This window comes from Toxorhynchites rutilus, chromosome 2, assembly GCF_029784135.1.
Source record: "Toxorhynchites rutilus septentrionalis strain SRP chromosome 2, ASM2978413v1, whole genome shotgun sequence".
Classification (NCBI taxonomy): Eukaryota; Metazoa; Arthropoda; class Insecta; order Diptera; family Culicidae; genus Toxorhynchites; species Toxorhynchites rutilus.
Window position 1 is genome coordinate 236,111,463 of NC_073745.1, and position 16,041 is coordinate 236,127,503.

Sequence of the window (16,041 nt, forward strand, 5' to 3'; positions counted from 1 at the left end):
ATTCTTTCTTAAGCCACTTATGTTGATTAGGTCGTAGGAATCGCAGTCGTTTGCTCTCTACCTTCGCGTACATGTGGACTCTGAATTGTTTTTACAGCTTCATAACTTCATATAATGACTTTATACTATATACATAAAATCCATCGAGCACACTTCTCCATTTTATTCGTATGATATACCTATTCATAAATATTATTTCAAAATGAGTAATGATGTTCATAATGAATGGAGTACCTGTGGCAGGATCACGTTGTCTAATGTTTGTGCAATATTCATCTAGTTCTTTGAGAATGGTCGAGCATTTTTCGTCAAAAATATTTCTTCTGACCTGCATTGTGGTCACACACATTCCAAAACTTGCCACTCGGAATACATTCAAGGTGTGTTGTTCGGTATAGAAATCTCAACTAAATACTACTAAAAATGATGCAAGTAATACTACGATTAGAAGACGAACGATGAACGATTTGCGTTAACGATGAATTCCAGATTATTGTTTTTTCTTCGAATCACAATTTCGCGCGTCATTGTGCAGACACCTTCTATGATTTTAGTAACGCTTGCGCACTGAATCTAGACACGTGCTCTCCAACAGATGTTTTATCAGAATTGATGATAATAGATATCGTGATTGTCATTTTGTAAACCGAGCAAGGGCGATTCGAAGTATTTCAATAATTCGTGGTGCTCATTCAAAAATTCTTCCAGCTCGCCGGCGATACGCCTGGCTTTAGATGAAGTTAGATTACTTACGAATGTGTGCATGAAAGTTCGATCTAGCACCATCTGTCTTTTAACAATCAAATAAATTCGTTCTGTTTGAAAAGCGAGCGACGGTTAAGTTATTTGAATATTGCTTGTACAAAACTACTAAAATCGCGGTTAAAATAGGGTATGAGGGTTTAAAATTGTCGATATATGTATTGTTTAAAGCAAAATAAAAAAAGGATTCTGATTTTTTTCTTTATAGAGGCACTCTAATCGGTATTAAATATTTAGTAATCGGTATCGTATATAGTTTACAACCTATTCTCATGCTTACCGAGTTTTTTTTGTGAATAATTTCAAAAAAACGGTCGAGCCGTTTCGGAGGAGTTCGGTAACAAACACCGTGACACGAGATTTTTATATATATAAGAAGATGGTGAGCTTTGCTGAGAATATCTGAAAAACCATAGAAAATAGTTTAAATTAGGGTCAGAACAACGTACTTCTAGAAGGTAAATAACGCCAAGAAAAAATTTCATACAAATTTTAGTAATTTAAAACTGCCTTAAGGCCGACTAATCTGATATAGAATATTTGGCCTCACACAAACTAATGTCGTATCCAGATGTCAGCACCATTCCGCCGTCAACGCGAATGTTGCCGCGTGTTTTCAGCTGTACTGTAGAAGTGAAAAACCATTATCGGCATCAAGGAGTCACTGAAAACGAAGCCATTTTTCGGATATCATAACTCATCGAAAAATAAAAATAGGTTTTGCGTTTCGAAGTGGGCGTATAATATTCTCTCGCCTCCTATATTCTCAGCTATTTTACCCTGTGGGTGAAAATGGATGTTCTTCGTCTCAAATCGACGAGCATTTCGATCTCTGGTTACAAAAGTTTTGTGCCTCAAGTCCAATTTTTGCTGCGTTGAGAATGTCGAGTTCCGTTGTAAATAAGCACTATTTACGGGAAGTTTTGATGGTCTGTTCCCATTATAGCTGTAGCGTATCGAATTATGATGAATCTGCGCCATCGGATAGATTTGGTAGGAATGGTTTGGACGATTTGAAAGTGGTGCTTTTAGTGTTAAAAACAATAAGCGTCCAGGTCAACCGAAAAAGTTTGAAGACGAAGAACTACAGGAATTATTCGTTCAAGATTCGTGTCAAACGCAAACAGAGCTTGCAGAATCATTGAGTGTAACCCGACAAGCTATTTCTAAATGACTCAGAGTCGCAGGACACATCCAATAGCGAGGATATTATGTTCTATACGAACGGAAAGCGATAAATGTCGAACAGCGATTTTGTAAGTGGAAGCCGAATATCCACGGTGTCAAAGTAATGCTCTGTATTTGGTGGGATTAAAAGAGTGTGATCGACTATGAGCTGCTAAAACCAGGCCAAACGATCAATGAAGACTACTACAGGCAACAAACGATCCATTTGAAACCAGTGATTTCCGAAAAACGTACGGATTATGCGACCAGACTCGAGTCGATAATATTCCATCATGACAACGTTCGGCCTTATGTTGCTGTTTGAGTTAAAAACTATTTGGAAAACAGCGGATGAGATATTCTGGTTTACCCGCCTTGTAACCTACACCTTGCCCCTCCCGACCAGAGATGCCAACCTTCCTGATTTTTCAGGATTTCCCTGACTTTTTAGCACGCTCCCTGATATCCTGACGAACACTTAATTTATCCTGATTTTTCTGAAATGATCCTGATTTTTCCTGATTTTTGTACATTTTACATTATTCGTGATAAATATACTGGTTTCCATCCCAAGGTTTTTTCATGATAATTCTCCGGTTCGCACTTGTATATATTATTAAGTTAAACTGTGTATTTAACTTTTTTTTATCTCTGCCCTCAATTGTTTCGTGGCTTCCCAAAGCAGTGCTAGAAAATTTTATGAGATCAGTTTGTCTGACGAATTTACGAAATTACACCGAGATTAAGTTTGAGGAACAACATTGCTTTATTGAAGATTATGTGTATGTAGATGTATCCCCAGAATTATTTAAGTAGGAATACGTTTCAGAGTGTAAAATTACTCAAGAGAAAATTTTCGAATCAACAGTTAATATAAAAAGGTTTTATATGTGATTTGTTAGTCTGATTCAAAGTAGAATAAACTTTAATGATGGGACTATAGTAAATATATCTATAACCGTACTAAATATCATGAAAATTGGGAAAAAATCAACAAGTCTTCCACTGCTGATATGCTTTCCTCATTTGTTGAGTAAAGATTTATTCCAAAGCCTGGATGATGAATTCTGTGAAAATTTGAATATTGATTTCTCTGCAATTGACTGTAGTGATGCTGTAGGTTTTTCGGAAAATAAACGATCAAAAAGTCAGGCGAAAGCATTTCCGCTTAGGCGAGGATTTATACCATGCTTATTAATTCTTTTACATATCCGGTCATCGCCAGGAGGAAGATTCTGTATTATGAGCTACTACCAAGCAACCTGTTCCTCACATGTATGGCTCGCAGCAGTTTTCGACGAGGAAGCAAACATGTTCTGGGAGGGTACAATATTTAAGCTGTGTGAAAGATGGTGAAAGATTGTGAAACAGAACTATAGATATAAAATTAAATTATAATGCTTTGATTGAAAATCATGTTTTTGTTTTCCCTGAAATCGACATTAACTTTTCGGACAACCCAATATGAGCTATCCTGATTTATCCTGATTTTTATTTTCCTTCTTCCTGATTTTTTTCAAATTATAGTTGGCAACCCTGCTCCCGACTACCATTTGTTTCGATCGATGCAGAACGCCTTGTGTGGGAATACGCTTTACTTCAGAACAGGATATCAAAAATTGTCTCGATTTATTCTTGACTTCAGAAGATGAGCGCTTCTTTCGCGTCGGAATCCGTAAATTGTTGAAAAAAGTTGTGACCAGCGATGGCCAATACTTTCAATAATACATTCATTCATTTTATTATACAAATAAATGTTTTTCACGCAAAAAAACAAAATTAAGCTGCACACCCAATAATTGCTGAGAATGTGGTACGAAATTGAACAAACGGTGCCAGGGAATAATTCATATCCATCTGAAATAGCATATAACTTAAACGATCAAAGAAACGCAAAAGTGTATCATTAACAGTTTTTTTCTTGAACGTCTAATGCAGAAAGTGGAATATTCAATACACAGCTATGTAACTGCATATCTAGACATCATTATGTACTGCTATCGTTATCATTTTCGAACCTAAAATAAAGAAACCGTTTCCGATAGCGGCGGTTTCTAAATCCGTCCGAATTATAGCGGTCCGACGTATTGGGATAAATGGAAATTAAATGCATTGCTTTCAGAAAGAAAGAAAATAATGCCGCAGTACATATAATTGGTTTCCCCCACGTGGTGCTGAATCAAACGTTTTATGCAACAATCAGCTAGGCTCTAACTGTTGCAGTATCTCGATGATAGTACTGAGGGACAGAAAAGAAGGATATGAATCTTGAACAACAAGTAAACGGTCACAGCCATTTCAACATTTTTCTCACAATTGCCCAAGGAAACGGCTATTACTTTTACTGCAACCATTCCGTTTTCTTACATTGCGTTTTGCTTCCATCTTTCACAAATTGTTGGCTTCCGGGCCTTCCGGCTTTTTCCCCAGTGCTACCTTACAAAGTTCTCCCAGCCATAGCACAGCTGATCAGAACACGTTCGTCGAAAGTTTGAAGCGGTTAGCTCTTCCGATGACATGCGACATATCCACCAGAAATGCCTGTTGATCCAAGGAATCCACTAAATTTTCTCCCATTACTGCGCCGTGGCTTCTGTTGTTTACTTTTCCCATACACAAACTCACCCGGATTATACACCGAGGGATGGCACATTATGCAAAGCACAGGAATAAACATACACCCTGAAGGTTTCAGTCTCCTGTCGAACCTTTTTTTCTCTCCTTTTTTTTTTTTTGTCCTGAAGATTTACTTCGATTGATGCGCTTACATCCTGTGTTATTTCGTCTTCCTTTCCTCGAGACTAAGGCTAGGAGTTGGGAAAACACGAATGACTTTTTTGTTTCAAGTGATCATTTCGCTTGGGTGCATCCTTAGGCGTCAATGTCCGACCTGCGAGCTTATCGTAAGAATGTCGCGATTTGATATTCGAAAGTTGACGGAGACTTATGTAAGGACATATGTAGATGGCCTTTCAAAAACCAGTGGGCATAGTTCGCGGTTCGTGGGAAGGTGAAAGTTTACTCCTGCGTGGTTTATCACGTGAAACCCGGGAGACTGGTCCCAATAAAACCAGATCTTCGAAGGTTGTGCTACACACCATTGATGATGCGTTGCTACTTGTTGACCGTCGTTGTCGTGTACTCACATTCGTGGTGTTTTTCTTTTTGATACCGAGCGCTTGGCTCGATCGATCCTTTGGCACTGTCGATTTTGTTCTTCCACTGGGACGTACGTAAAGGACGAGCGCGGTGCAATGAGGGGACCCTAGCTGGTCACAGCCAGCGTAGCGTGCATACAATACATGTCATTATCGTTTTTATCTGATTCGTCCATCTCCCACCCGGAGTGTCCGGCCTTCACCGTTGCGTTTTTTTCTTGGCTTCTTTCTGTTTTCGCATTCACCTCTGTCGAGCTGGTAATTATGCTCCTCACCGTCTGCACTCTGATGTCCCTGAATGCAGCATCAGAGTATCCGAAGGGAGGAGTAGGAGAACTCTTTTCCTGATGGATAAATGTGTGCATGCAGAAATAATATGGGATGCAGTTTTGCTGTACCTGTTTCTTCTTTCTTGCGTATGTTATCACCCACTTTCTGAACAAAAAAAAATCGAGAGAAGGCCAAATGAAGATTACATTCTTTGTAAAATGTCCCTCAAGCCTTCGGGTTTTACTACTTCACGCATCCAACATCGAAGGTAATAATCCTTCTCATTGCACAGTGGAACATGACACAATGAAACCGGCGATAAAATAATTGATCAACCCATTAAAACGGTGTAACGGTCACATGACGAAGTGGAGTACCTTTTCCCCAGGCGTTTCGTTTACGATGCATCCAACTGACGTGAGATTCATTGACGGCGAACATTGCGTAGTATGAGAATCCTTAAAATAATTACACACTAGTAAATTGATAAAGTCATATCACCCTTGAAATTTTATCTGTGGGATTGTCCGTAGATTGTTGTTCGTGGGAAAATTCGGGCCATGATGGAGAATAATTTGGGTTTAATTTATGTCCTCTCAACATATAAATTAAATTTAGTTGTACTACGCTTTTGAATGGCTTTCATCGCAATATAATGGTTTTGATATTCCCCCCTCGGTTGTGTTATGAACTGCAAGGGCTTTTCAGTTGAGTATAGTCCTAACATTTCGGGATTTTTTTTAAATCACTTCTATACACTGTATACGTTGTATAATCTTTGTATAATGCTCAGCGTTTTACAAAACCAAAGGTTTGAATTCCTGAAAAGAGCCAAAGTTATTTGTCTGCTTTCTAAAATTTATGACCTTTCTCCTCAGGGACATTGCATTTACTGCAAAACGCATTCGACTGTTGATCCTTTTTTGAGCGTTCATAACTCGTTATTATAAAGGGTGTGTCACACCAAATTTCATCACGGAAAAAACGCTGGAGAAATTTAATTTTTAGGAATTATATCTTCAGCTTTCGCTTATAATCAGATAAGAGTGTATAGATCACGTTGGCTATGCTTCACTGTAAATTTTTCGTAAATTTGGAAAAATGTCGTCGAACGAAAAAGAGCGTCGTGAATTAATTATGCGCACTCATTTCGAGAATCCGTAGTTGTCAAATCGGGACATCGGTAAGATGCTGGGAATCGTCCAATCCACGGTCAGCAGAGTACTAAAACGATACTTCGAGAACCTAACCATCGACCGGAAGGTGAAGAACGGCAAAAATGGATGCTCCGTCAGTGAAAAAGATCACAAGCGCGTAGTTAAGCAGTTTAGACGTGATCCGAGAAGTTCGGTCCGGGATGTCGCCAATAAGCTGAATTTGTTTAGTTCATTCGTCCAGCGGACCAAGCAGCGGGAGGGCCTGCGTACATACAAGGTTCAGAAGGCTCCTAACCGCGACGAAAGGCAAAACATGGTGGGGAAGACGCGAGCCCGGAAGCTGTACACCGAAATGCTGACGAAGCCGCATTGCCTGGTAATGGACGACGAAACCTACGTCAAAGCGGACTTTCGTCAGCTGCCGGGCCTGTTGTTCTTCTCCGCAGAGGACAAATTCAGCGTTCCGGAGGAGATTCGCAAGCAGAAACTATCCAAGTTTGCCAAAAAGTACATGGTGTGGCAAGCGATCTGCTCTTGCGGAAAGCGAAGCGCCCCCTTCGTGATGACCGGCACGGTAAACGGGCAGGTTTACCTTAAGGAGTGCCTACAGAAGCGCTTACTACCACTATTGAAGCAGCACGAGGGCCCGACCATCTTCTGGCCGGATTTCGCTTCGTGCCACTATTCAAAGGACGTGTTGGAGTGGTACGAAGCCAACGGGGTCATCTTCGTGCCAAAGGAAATGAACCCGCCCAACGCGCCGGAGCTTCGCCCAATAGAGAAATATTGGGCGATTATGAAGCAGGCCCTCCGGAAGAACACAAAAGTTGTCAAATCGGAGGCGGACTTCAAGAGAAAATGGATTTCTGTTCAAAAAAAAAAAAACTACAACCTGACGTTGTACAGAACCTTATGGACGGGGAAAAGAGGAAGGTGCGAGCATACGGGCTTGGGCTCGAAGTATGAATAAGAAGAAAATGCCAAAAGTTGTTTAATAGTTTTTATTTTACTGTCTAAAATTTTCAAAAGGATCGGTCTACTGGGCGAATTTCTACAGCGTTTTTTCCGTGATGCAATTTGATGTGACACACCCTTTATCAGATTATTTTCAGACACAATCCTCGTTCAAGATTTTTCAACCACTTGCGAATAACATGTTTCTCCGTTACATGGAATAAATGTTCAATACAGAAAATATGATAGAATGAAGACAGCCCTAATTCGGACAATTCCTTTCTCGAGTTTTTCTCTTATCAACACATCCCGTGATCCATTTTTATTTATAAATATAGAAGACGATATAGGAGTGCGTTTTATCGCATTGAAAAAAAAAATCAATTGTCATGTTTGGTTGAAATATGTGTATTACATTTACGGAACCCCACTCCATTTCAGAGGAGGGAGGAGTGTCATACCATCATAGAAACATTTCTCGTATTCAAAAACCTTCACATGCTAAATTTGGCTCCATTTGATTGATTAGTTATCGAGTTATGCAGAAATTTGTGTTTCATTTGTATATTTTTGATTGATTTTTCAGGCGGAAAAACGACCAAGTGCCAGGGAATATTTTTTTGACAAAAAAAAATTTCGAGATAGCTGTAAATCTCTACCAGTAATGTAATTTTAAGACATTTGGCATAATTTTTTTTGAATACCTCGATTTTCGGTGATTTTTCGTTTTTAAAAAACTCAAATTTTAACGTTTTTGACACCAATAAATGAAGTCTGAATGAGCTAATACTTTGCATAGGGTGATTATTGTGCAAATCAACATTTTGTAGGAAGTTTCGAATGGAATATCGAGGAAACTATTTTTATTGGCACCCAAAACTATACTTTTCGTTTCGTTTACCGAATAAAACCCAGAATAAGTCCCAGAGTGCAGATTTTCGACAAAAAAAAATTCGAGATGTCTCTAGAGTTTCATCCAATTTTGGGACATATGGCATCAAAAAATTTTTTTCGAAAACCCCGATTTCCTTTACTCCTCCCTTGGGTAATGAGCTGATATTTTGCATAGGGTGTTTTTTCGAGGTGATGAACATTTTTTATGGGGTAACTTTTTGAAATTCGAGATGACCATTTTATTGGCACCCTAATATCAATCTATATATTAGGCTGTCAAAAAAGTCCTGCGGTATTTCCGCGAGGTGTCGTTGTAAGCGCGTAGTTCTAGTTGTATTCATTGTATCGAGTCATACTATAGCTTGTTGGAAAGGTATTTTTGCGCGCTATAATATAGTCCTTGACAGTGTTTTGTTTGGTTAAGTCGTTCGTAAGTTATAGTGTCGCAAATATGGAGCAAAATAAAGAGAAAATCCGACATATTTTACAGTCCTACTATGACAAAGGCAAAAATGCATCTCAAGCTGCCAATAAAATTTGTGTTTATGGACCCGATACAGTTTCCATTTCCACCGCACAACGATGGTTTCAACGTTTTCGTTCTGGTGTAGAGGTCGTCGAAGATGCGCCACGCTCCGGAAGGCCTGTCGTCGAAAATTGCGACAAAATCGCTGAATTAGCCGAGAAAGACCGGCATAGTAGCAGCCGTAGCATCGGCCAAGAGCTGGGGATAAGTCATCAAACCGTTATTAACCATTTGAAGAAGCTTGGATTCACAGAGAAGCTCGATGTATGGGTGCCACACACGTTGACGCAAAAAAACATCTTTGACCGTATCGACGCATGTGAATCGCTGCTGAATCGCAACAAAATCAACCCGTTTCTGAAGCGGATGGTGACTGGTGATGAAAAGTGGGTCACTTACGACAACGTGAAGCGCAAACGGTCGTGGTCGAAGCCCGCTGAAGCGGCTCAGACGGTGGCCATGGCGAACGAGCTAGGTAGTCAGAAGTTAGCCACAAAAGAGGCCTGTGAAAATTGGCTATCCGAGCTGCCATACAAATGAAACCCAAATTTCTGCATTACTCGAGAATTAATCAAGCAAACGAAACCAAATTAGGTATATGGAGTTTTAAGGGCGCAATAAATGTTTTCACGGTGGTTAGACATGACATGACAATGAAAAACAAATTTCTGCATGACTCGAGAACTAATCAAGAAAATACCAAATTTGGCATGCGAAGGTTTTAGGGGACACAACACATTTTTATGGCGAATAGACACTCCTCCCGTCTCACTGAGGGGGTAGGGAGGCTGCCATACAAATGAAGCATACATTTCCGTATAATTCAAAAACTAATCAAGCAAACAGAACTAAATTAAGTATGTGGAGATTTTATGGGGAAGAAACATTTCTAAGGTGGTTCGACACTCCTCCCCCTCTCTAAGGGGATCTCCCATACAAATGGAACAAAAATTTCTGCATAACTCGAGAAGTAATCAAGCAAACGAAACCAAATTTGACATGTGGAGGTTTTAGGATGCAATAAATGTTTCTATGGTGGTTCGACACTCCTTCCCCTCTCTTAGGGTGGGCTGTCATACAAATGATAAACAAATTTTTGCATAACTCGAAAACTAATCAAGCAAATGGAGTCAAATTTGGCATGAGGGCACGAAACGTTTCTATGGTGAATAGACACTCCTCCCCTCTCTCTAAGGAGAGAAGAGGGGAGGGGTCTGTCTTCATTCTATCATATGTTGTGTTTCAAACATTTATTCCGTGTAACGGAGAAACGTGTTATTTGTAAGTAATTGAAAAATCTTGAACGAGAATTGTGTCTGAAAATAATCTGATATAATAATGATGAGCTTTGGTAGAAGTACTAGGAATTTTTTAGTAGAAGGTAAACCCCGATTTTCGGCGATTTTTCCGTTTTCAAAAAACTCAAATTTTATCGTCTGCAACACTAATATGAAGTTCGAATGAGCTAATATTTTGCATAGGGTATATTATCGTGTGAATCAACATTTCGCAACAAATGAAAAATCAAGATAATTGTTTTTATTGGCACATAAAACCATACATTTCATCTTGTACTCCGAAAAAAAAACGAATGTCGTACTATTTGCAACACGTAGAAATTGGGCAACATGAGTATTTCAAATTTAGCGTGTAATTCAGCTTTAGATCATAGTACAATCAATTTGCATGAGATGTAAAATCTAACAGTTTTATCACCTCGAGAAATGTCGATTTTCGTACCAGAGAAATGCCAATTGCGGGCAGTCCCAGAGTGTCGATTTTTCACAATTTTTTTTCGAAATGACACTAGATCTCGACGTTTCATGCAATTTCAAGACATTTGGCATCAACAATGTTTTTTCGAAAACCCCGATTTCCTTTACTCCCCCTTGGGTGATTTTTCGATTTTCAAAAAACTCAAACTTTGACCGCTTTGCGTCACTCTCCCTTAGTGCGATTGAGCTGATATTTGGCATAGGGTGATTTTTCGAGGTGGTAAACATTTTGTATAGGGTAAATTTGTTAAATTTTAGGGCCGATTTTTCCCATACATCCATTGGCCCTAATGTCCATATTACAGTTATACCTCGATATAAGGCAACTTCATTTTTTGCTCGTTACGTTCTATCGAAGCAAAACATTCTTTCATTGATGCAAAACTGTACATGATTACTCAAAAATTCGCAAAAACTATTTTTTTTATCACCCAGCAGTATTTATAAACACCTTTCTTATGCCCATTTAAGAGAATTTTCGTAGACAAACGTGACTGAAAAAATTGAAGTGAAATTGGTATCAATTGTTGATGAAACGGATAGTAGTTTGGCTAGATACCGGATACCGGATATCTGGTAAGCTTCAAGGCCGGGTAGCCGGATATTCGACTTTTTATTCGCGAATACAAAACTGGAAGACACTGCATGAGTGTATGAAGCGAATAAAGGATTACAGTTTAGAAGAAATAAACACATTTTTACATAAAAATAATGAACTATGAATAAATTTTCCGTTTCGAATGGATATCCCTTAATAGAGTATCAAGTAGAGTTCTTGAAAGGAATCTTCACCATGTTTTTATTCTGATAAGGATTCAACTACTTAGGAAAAGATCGGAGTTACTTAATTGCAACCTTTTAGACGCGAGGAACAAGTCAGACTATTTTTTCTTGAAACGTAAACAGTCTTGCTGGCAATGTTATTGGAGTATATAAAATATCTTGCCACGAATCTTCTGAGAGTAACAGCTGATCGTCGTCTGCAAGACATATCAATGAAACAAATGAGACGAAACTGAATCAAACCTTATACACGAAACCCACGACACACCTTTTGGGACTTTTTCAACGAAGTGGCGAATGAAAATAATAATTAGCGTCTCGTTCAGGAAAAAAAATCTCGCTGTTTACTAAATCGACGAAACGTGAAAATATTCAGAATCAATCGCAATCCCGATCCTTACATATGGTGTCATTAAAATCTAAGCAGTCAACCGAGGGCAAGGATTACTAGAGGTTTTTTTCCAGCTCCTAGCAGAAGTATAACAGCGAAGACTGTTCTCTGAATTTGACCTGGTGGACGAACCAAAGCGTAATCGGTTGTCATCAACTTCTGGAAATTTATTATTTATGCATCATAATTTACCACTGGGTAATTTTGAGTCCAATGGAAATTCCTCTGAATCTTGCAATCTTGAAAACACGTTAAAAGTTATGTTAAAAGTTCAAAAAGTGCCATAATACCAAGTGGAACGACCGCTCAAAAATATCAGATTGAAGGCATGCGTATTTCATACGGGAAATTATTGTGAACTTTTTTAGTTTCTTTTTATTAAAAAATAATGAAATTAAATCAGGTAAAAGTAACACGAATCGATAAACATATTTTCTTTATTTTCTTCTTTGTCTCAAATTCCGAACAGCGAAAATGCCTTTTTTAAAAAAAGCATAACTTTTTAACTACTGGACGGATTTATTTGATCGATGTATCAATTTCAAGCCAATTAGCTAGTCTTTTTTTTTGCTTAGTATCTTGAATTATATTCTGCATAAAATAACATTTTTTTAATCCATTTATTGTAGATTCTTACATTCCTTTTTGCAAATGTTTAATATTATAAATTATAGGCTGTATCGATACCTGTAAATGATGTCAAAATCAAGCCTACATCCCAAATAATGTCTGTGTTTTCATTATTCAATTATTTATAACATAGAAGTTTGGTAAATTTACATTTAAAAAGGAAGTGTTCAGAATTTGAGACTGTTCGGAATATGAGACAAAACGGTATGTAACGCATACGGTATAGCAAGAACGGTAACCACCGAATATTCGTTTCTTTCGCTATTTATTGTATTTGTTAATAAAAATTGTGAACTTTGATGACATCACTTGAAAAAGATTCGCAGAATCGAGGGGTTCAAGCAATGTCCTGGAAAAAAGGTAATGAAGATGGTCGAATTTCGAGCGACATAGCATGCGCTGCCACAAATATTTCGCAAATAGTGACGTCAGTCGTTGTGTTTATCTTTGATTGCCCACCGCATCCATGTAAAAATGATATTTTCAGGAAGTAATTTATCAATGGAAAACGTACATTTGTGTAGATCTCCAGCTGAATATGAGGCTAATGTGATAGCGTGAAGTGAATATTTGTGAAATCACTTCGAAAAAGACGGATAAAAGTGATATTTCCATGTGCCATTTTCACTCCCCCACGTTCATAGAATCAAACGAAGTTTCATTATTTTATCGTTATGAAGTTGATGTTTCGAAGGCTCTCAGTGACGGTGTGTATGTTGTGAGGTGATAATCGCCAATTAATCAGAATTTCACCGAAAATGTTACTGCTTTCGAGAACTAAGCATTCGACTGCTCTCTGGACCTTTTTACCACATGAATAATCGAAATAAGCCACGATATAATTGTCACCTGTTAGGAAACAACCAGTTGAATGATTTCATGAGAATTTTGGCTCAAATTATCATGCAACCGTGAGTACTTTCAATATTGTTTTGTTTCTTCCATATACATTCCATATAGAATGCAAATAATTACGACACGATATTTTGCTTGCCAATACAGATACACTTCGCCTACTGCTCCACCTCTATATGTACCTCATTGGGGTTCAAGTCCGGAGAATTGCATGTTTCATTTGCTTAAGAATATTCAGTATGTTCTTGATCAGATAGTTCTCCATGATTTTGGAAAAATAAATTCCCAGCGATTCTCGAGAAATTTTCTCAATACTCGTAGTAGTCTTGCGACCAGCAAAAAGGCTTGGGATAGTCTTCAAACAAACAGAAAAATAGACTGTTATTGTGAGTCAATAAATATTTGCTGGACAACATGTTTACTAAACAACATCGTCAGTCTGCATCACAAATAAGTCTCACAGCATTATCTGCCTTTGTTATTTGTGAGTCTTCCCTCTAATCATTGCACGACACTAATCGATCTGATGTAACTTTTGATAATGTTCGCCAAGGCAATGGTTCACATTTGCATCTCTTTTGTTTACAAAATCTCACCGTATCTCAGTCTCTTATTCCCTTTATTTTAGTGTTTACCATTGCTACATGTTTTACTCTTCCCATATATTGCAAACGCTGAAGAAACCATTCCCAGAATCGAGCATTATTACAACAGCAGCCCGGGTGGCTCCGCTCAAAGGCTCCGAAAATTCTAAGCAAACCATTTACCAACAGAAAGACGACGGCAATGCAGTCTTCGGTAGCAGAAAAAAAGAGCTGAGACTGCCACATAAAATAGTGCTAGCTGCTGAACGGAGAGCTGCAGCAGCTAAGCGCTTTCATAACCTCGACTGCAACCTTCAAGTACGATGTGTTTTTTTTTTCTTCCTTCTAGCTCTTTTTTTGTTTCTCCTATTTTTCGCTTGCATGCTTGTACCTTGCATTGCATTGCTCCTCCTACGCTACTTCCAGTCGGACGGACGGACCGAAATGGAGCTATATTCCTGCCCGACAGCTTTTCAGTGTGATTGTTTTGGTTCGACATTTGCTTCCAAATTGTGACTAATTGAGGCATGTCGATTGCGATGGCGAGACACTTACCTCGGGGCGAGAACTTGAATGTAATCCACACTCTGCAACGTCGCAATTTGGCCTTCGAGTGAAGATTTTCTGTTTCCTTTCCTGCTGCTGCTGCTGCTGGTTTCCGATATGCTGTTACTATTTTCTTTGCTCTACTTCCCGCTGCTTTACGGAGCGGAGTCTATTTTCAGCTGTGGCTGCCACAATCGATGGAACACATTTCGTACACACTTCACCGTCGTGTGGTCGGGCTGCTGCTCCGGGAAAATCGACTTTTTCACACTTTTCACCTAGCTTTCGACTTCGTGAACACCCCACACAAGAACTCAAATTTTTCGAAACGAGCGTCGCTCGGGGGATACTTTAGGCAATTCTTCTTCTGGAGAAGCAAGCAGCCATCACTCTGAACACACGAGCAAAGATATTTACAATGGTGAGACCATTTTTTTTCCTCTTTCTCGCTTTTGCTCAGACACTCGACCGAAAAACAACACTCTGCGGTAGCGAAGAAAATACCATCCACACAGAACACACTCTCACACGCACGATCCAAACACAGACGACATGGCTTCGCACAATAGGAAAGCCCTCGTTTATCCTCTGAAATACGTACGCGTTTTCTACTTCGGATTCGATATATTCCAGCAGCACTTTTTTCCGCTGCGAGTGCTGCGCAATCGGTAGAAAACTAGCACTCGCAATCAGCAAATCCGCCACGTAAACGTTCGGGAGGTTTTGGGAAACGAAAAGAACGCAATTTTTGGATCCTAGTGCGTTTCACAGGGCTACTTTTTGTTCTTTCTTCAGGTTTTTTTTTTATTCTCGCTGCTAACTTTGGTGTGTCTGCTGATGGCTGATCGAATAACCAGCAGAACAGATTGACAGTCGTACAGTGTGTGTGCTTCGCCTTCAGCAACGGGATGAAGTTTGAATTGGATAAAGCAAAATACGAGAGCCCATGTAGCAGAAATCGGTGGAAAAGTCAGCTTGGCGCGGTTGGCAGCGCGCTAAAAACAGACACTTGTTTTGGCACAATTCAAGGAAATTATCGGAAAGGTGGTTGTGTTTTCAATAGTTAAGTGCGATTCACAGGGTAAGGTGACACTGGCTCGGAGTACGCACGAAAATTTGATTTACGAATAGAAACAAACAATTTTGTTCGATAGAAGCTGACGAATTCTAACGAAGCATGTAACCACATCAATACAACTCAATAGGATTGTTTTTTCTCACTATTGCATACAATTTTTACGACCACTTTTCTGCATCCAGCGTCACCGCCGCCTTAAGGTGGGACCAGAATGCTGCGCTATGCGTCGCGTTGCGACAATTGTGCTTTGACACTTCATTTTAAATGTATGTGTTTCCATTTAGGCGAACACAATAATGCGTTGCGTCATTAGCATCGTTGTACTAAACGCTAACATTTGTTCTAAACTGCTTGCGCCGAATTTGCGATGACAATGGCATGGTGTCGACGTCTGGTGGCAATTTCATATTAGGGCCATAAATTGGGTCCCAAACTCATTAGTGTAATCTCTATCAGATTAGAAGACACGAAGCCGGTTTTTAAATTCTAAAATTTGAATGAAAATTTTCAC

The 16,041-nt window shown here is 39.1% G+C and overlaps 1 protein-coding gene across 2 annotated transcripts in view; it reads right to left on the reverse strand.

The window, feature by feature from the left end:
- LOC129765425 (F-box/WD repeat-containing protein 7) overlaps positions 1–15,361 on the reverse strand; it is a 74,687-nt gene extending 59,326 nt beyond the window's left edge. The window contains exons 1-2 of one of the 2 annotated variants that reach the window (XM_055765748.1): positions 14,462–15,361; positions 1,043–1,164 (exon numbers count right to left, since the gene is read on the reverse strand). The gene's annotated coding sequence lies outside the window, so the exon portion shown is untranslated. The remainder of the gene's footprint in view (positions 1–1,042; positions 1,165–14,461) is intronic. The other variant, XM_055765747.1, reaches the window with a different exon arrangement.
- Positions 15,362–16,041: the final 680 nt, after the last annotated feature.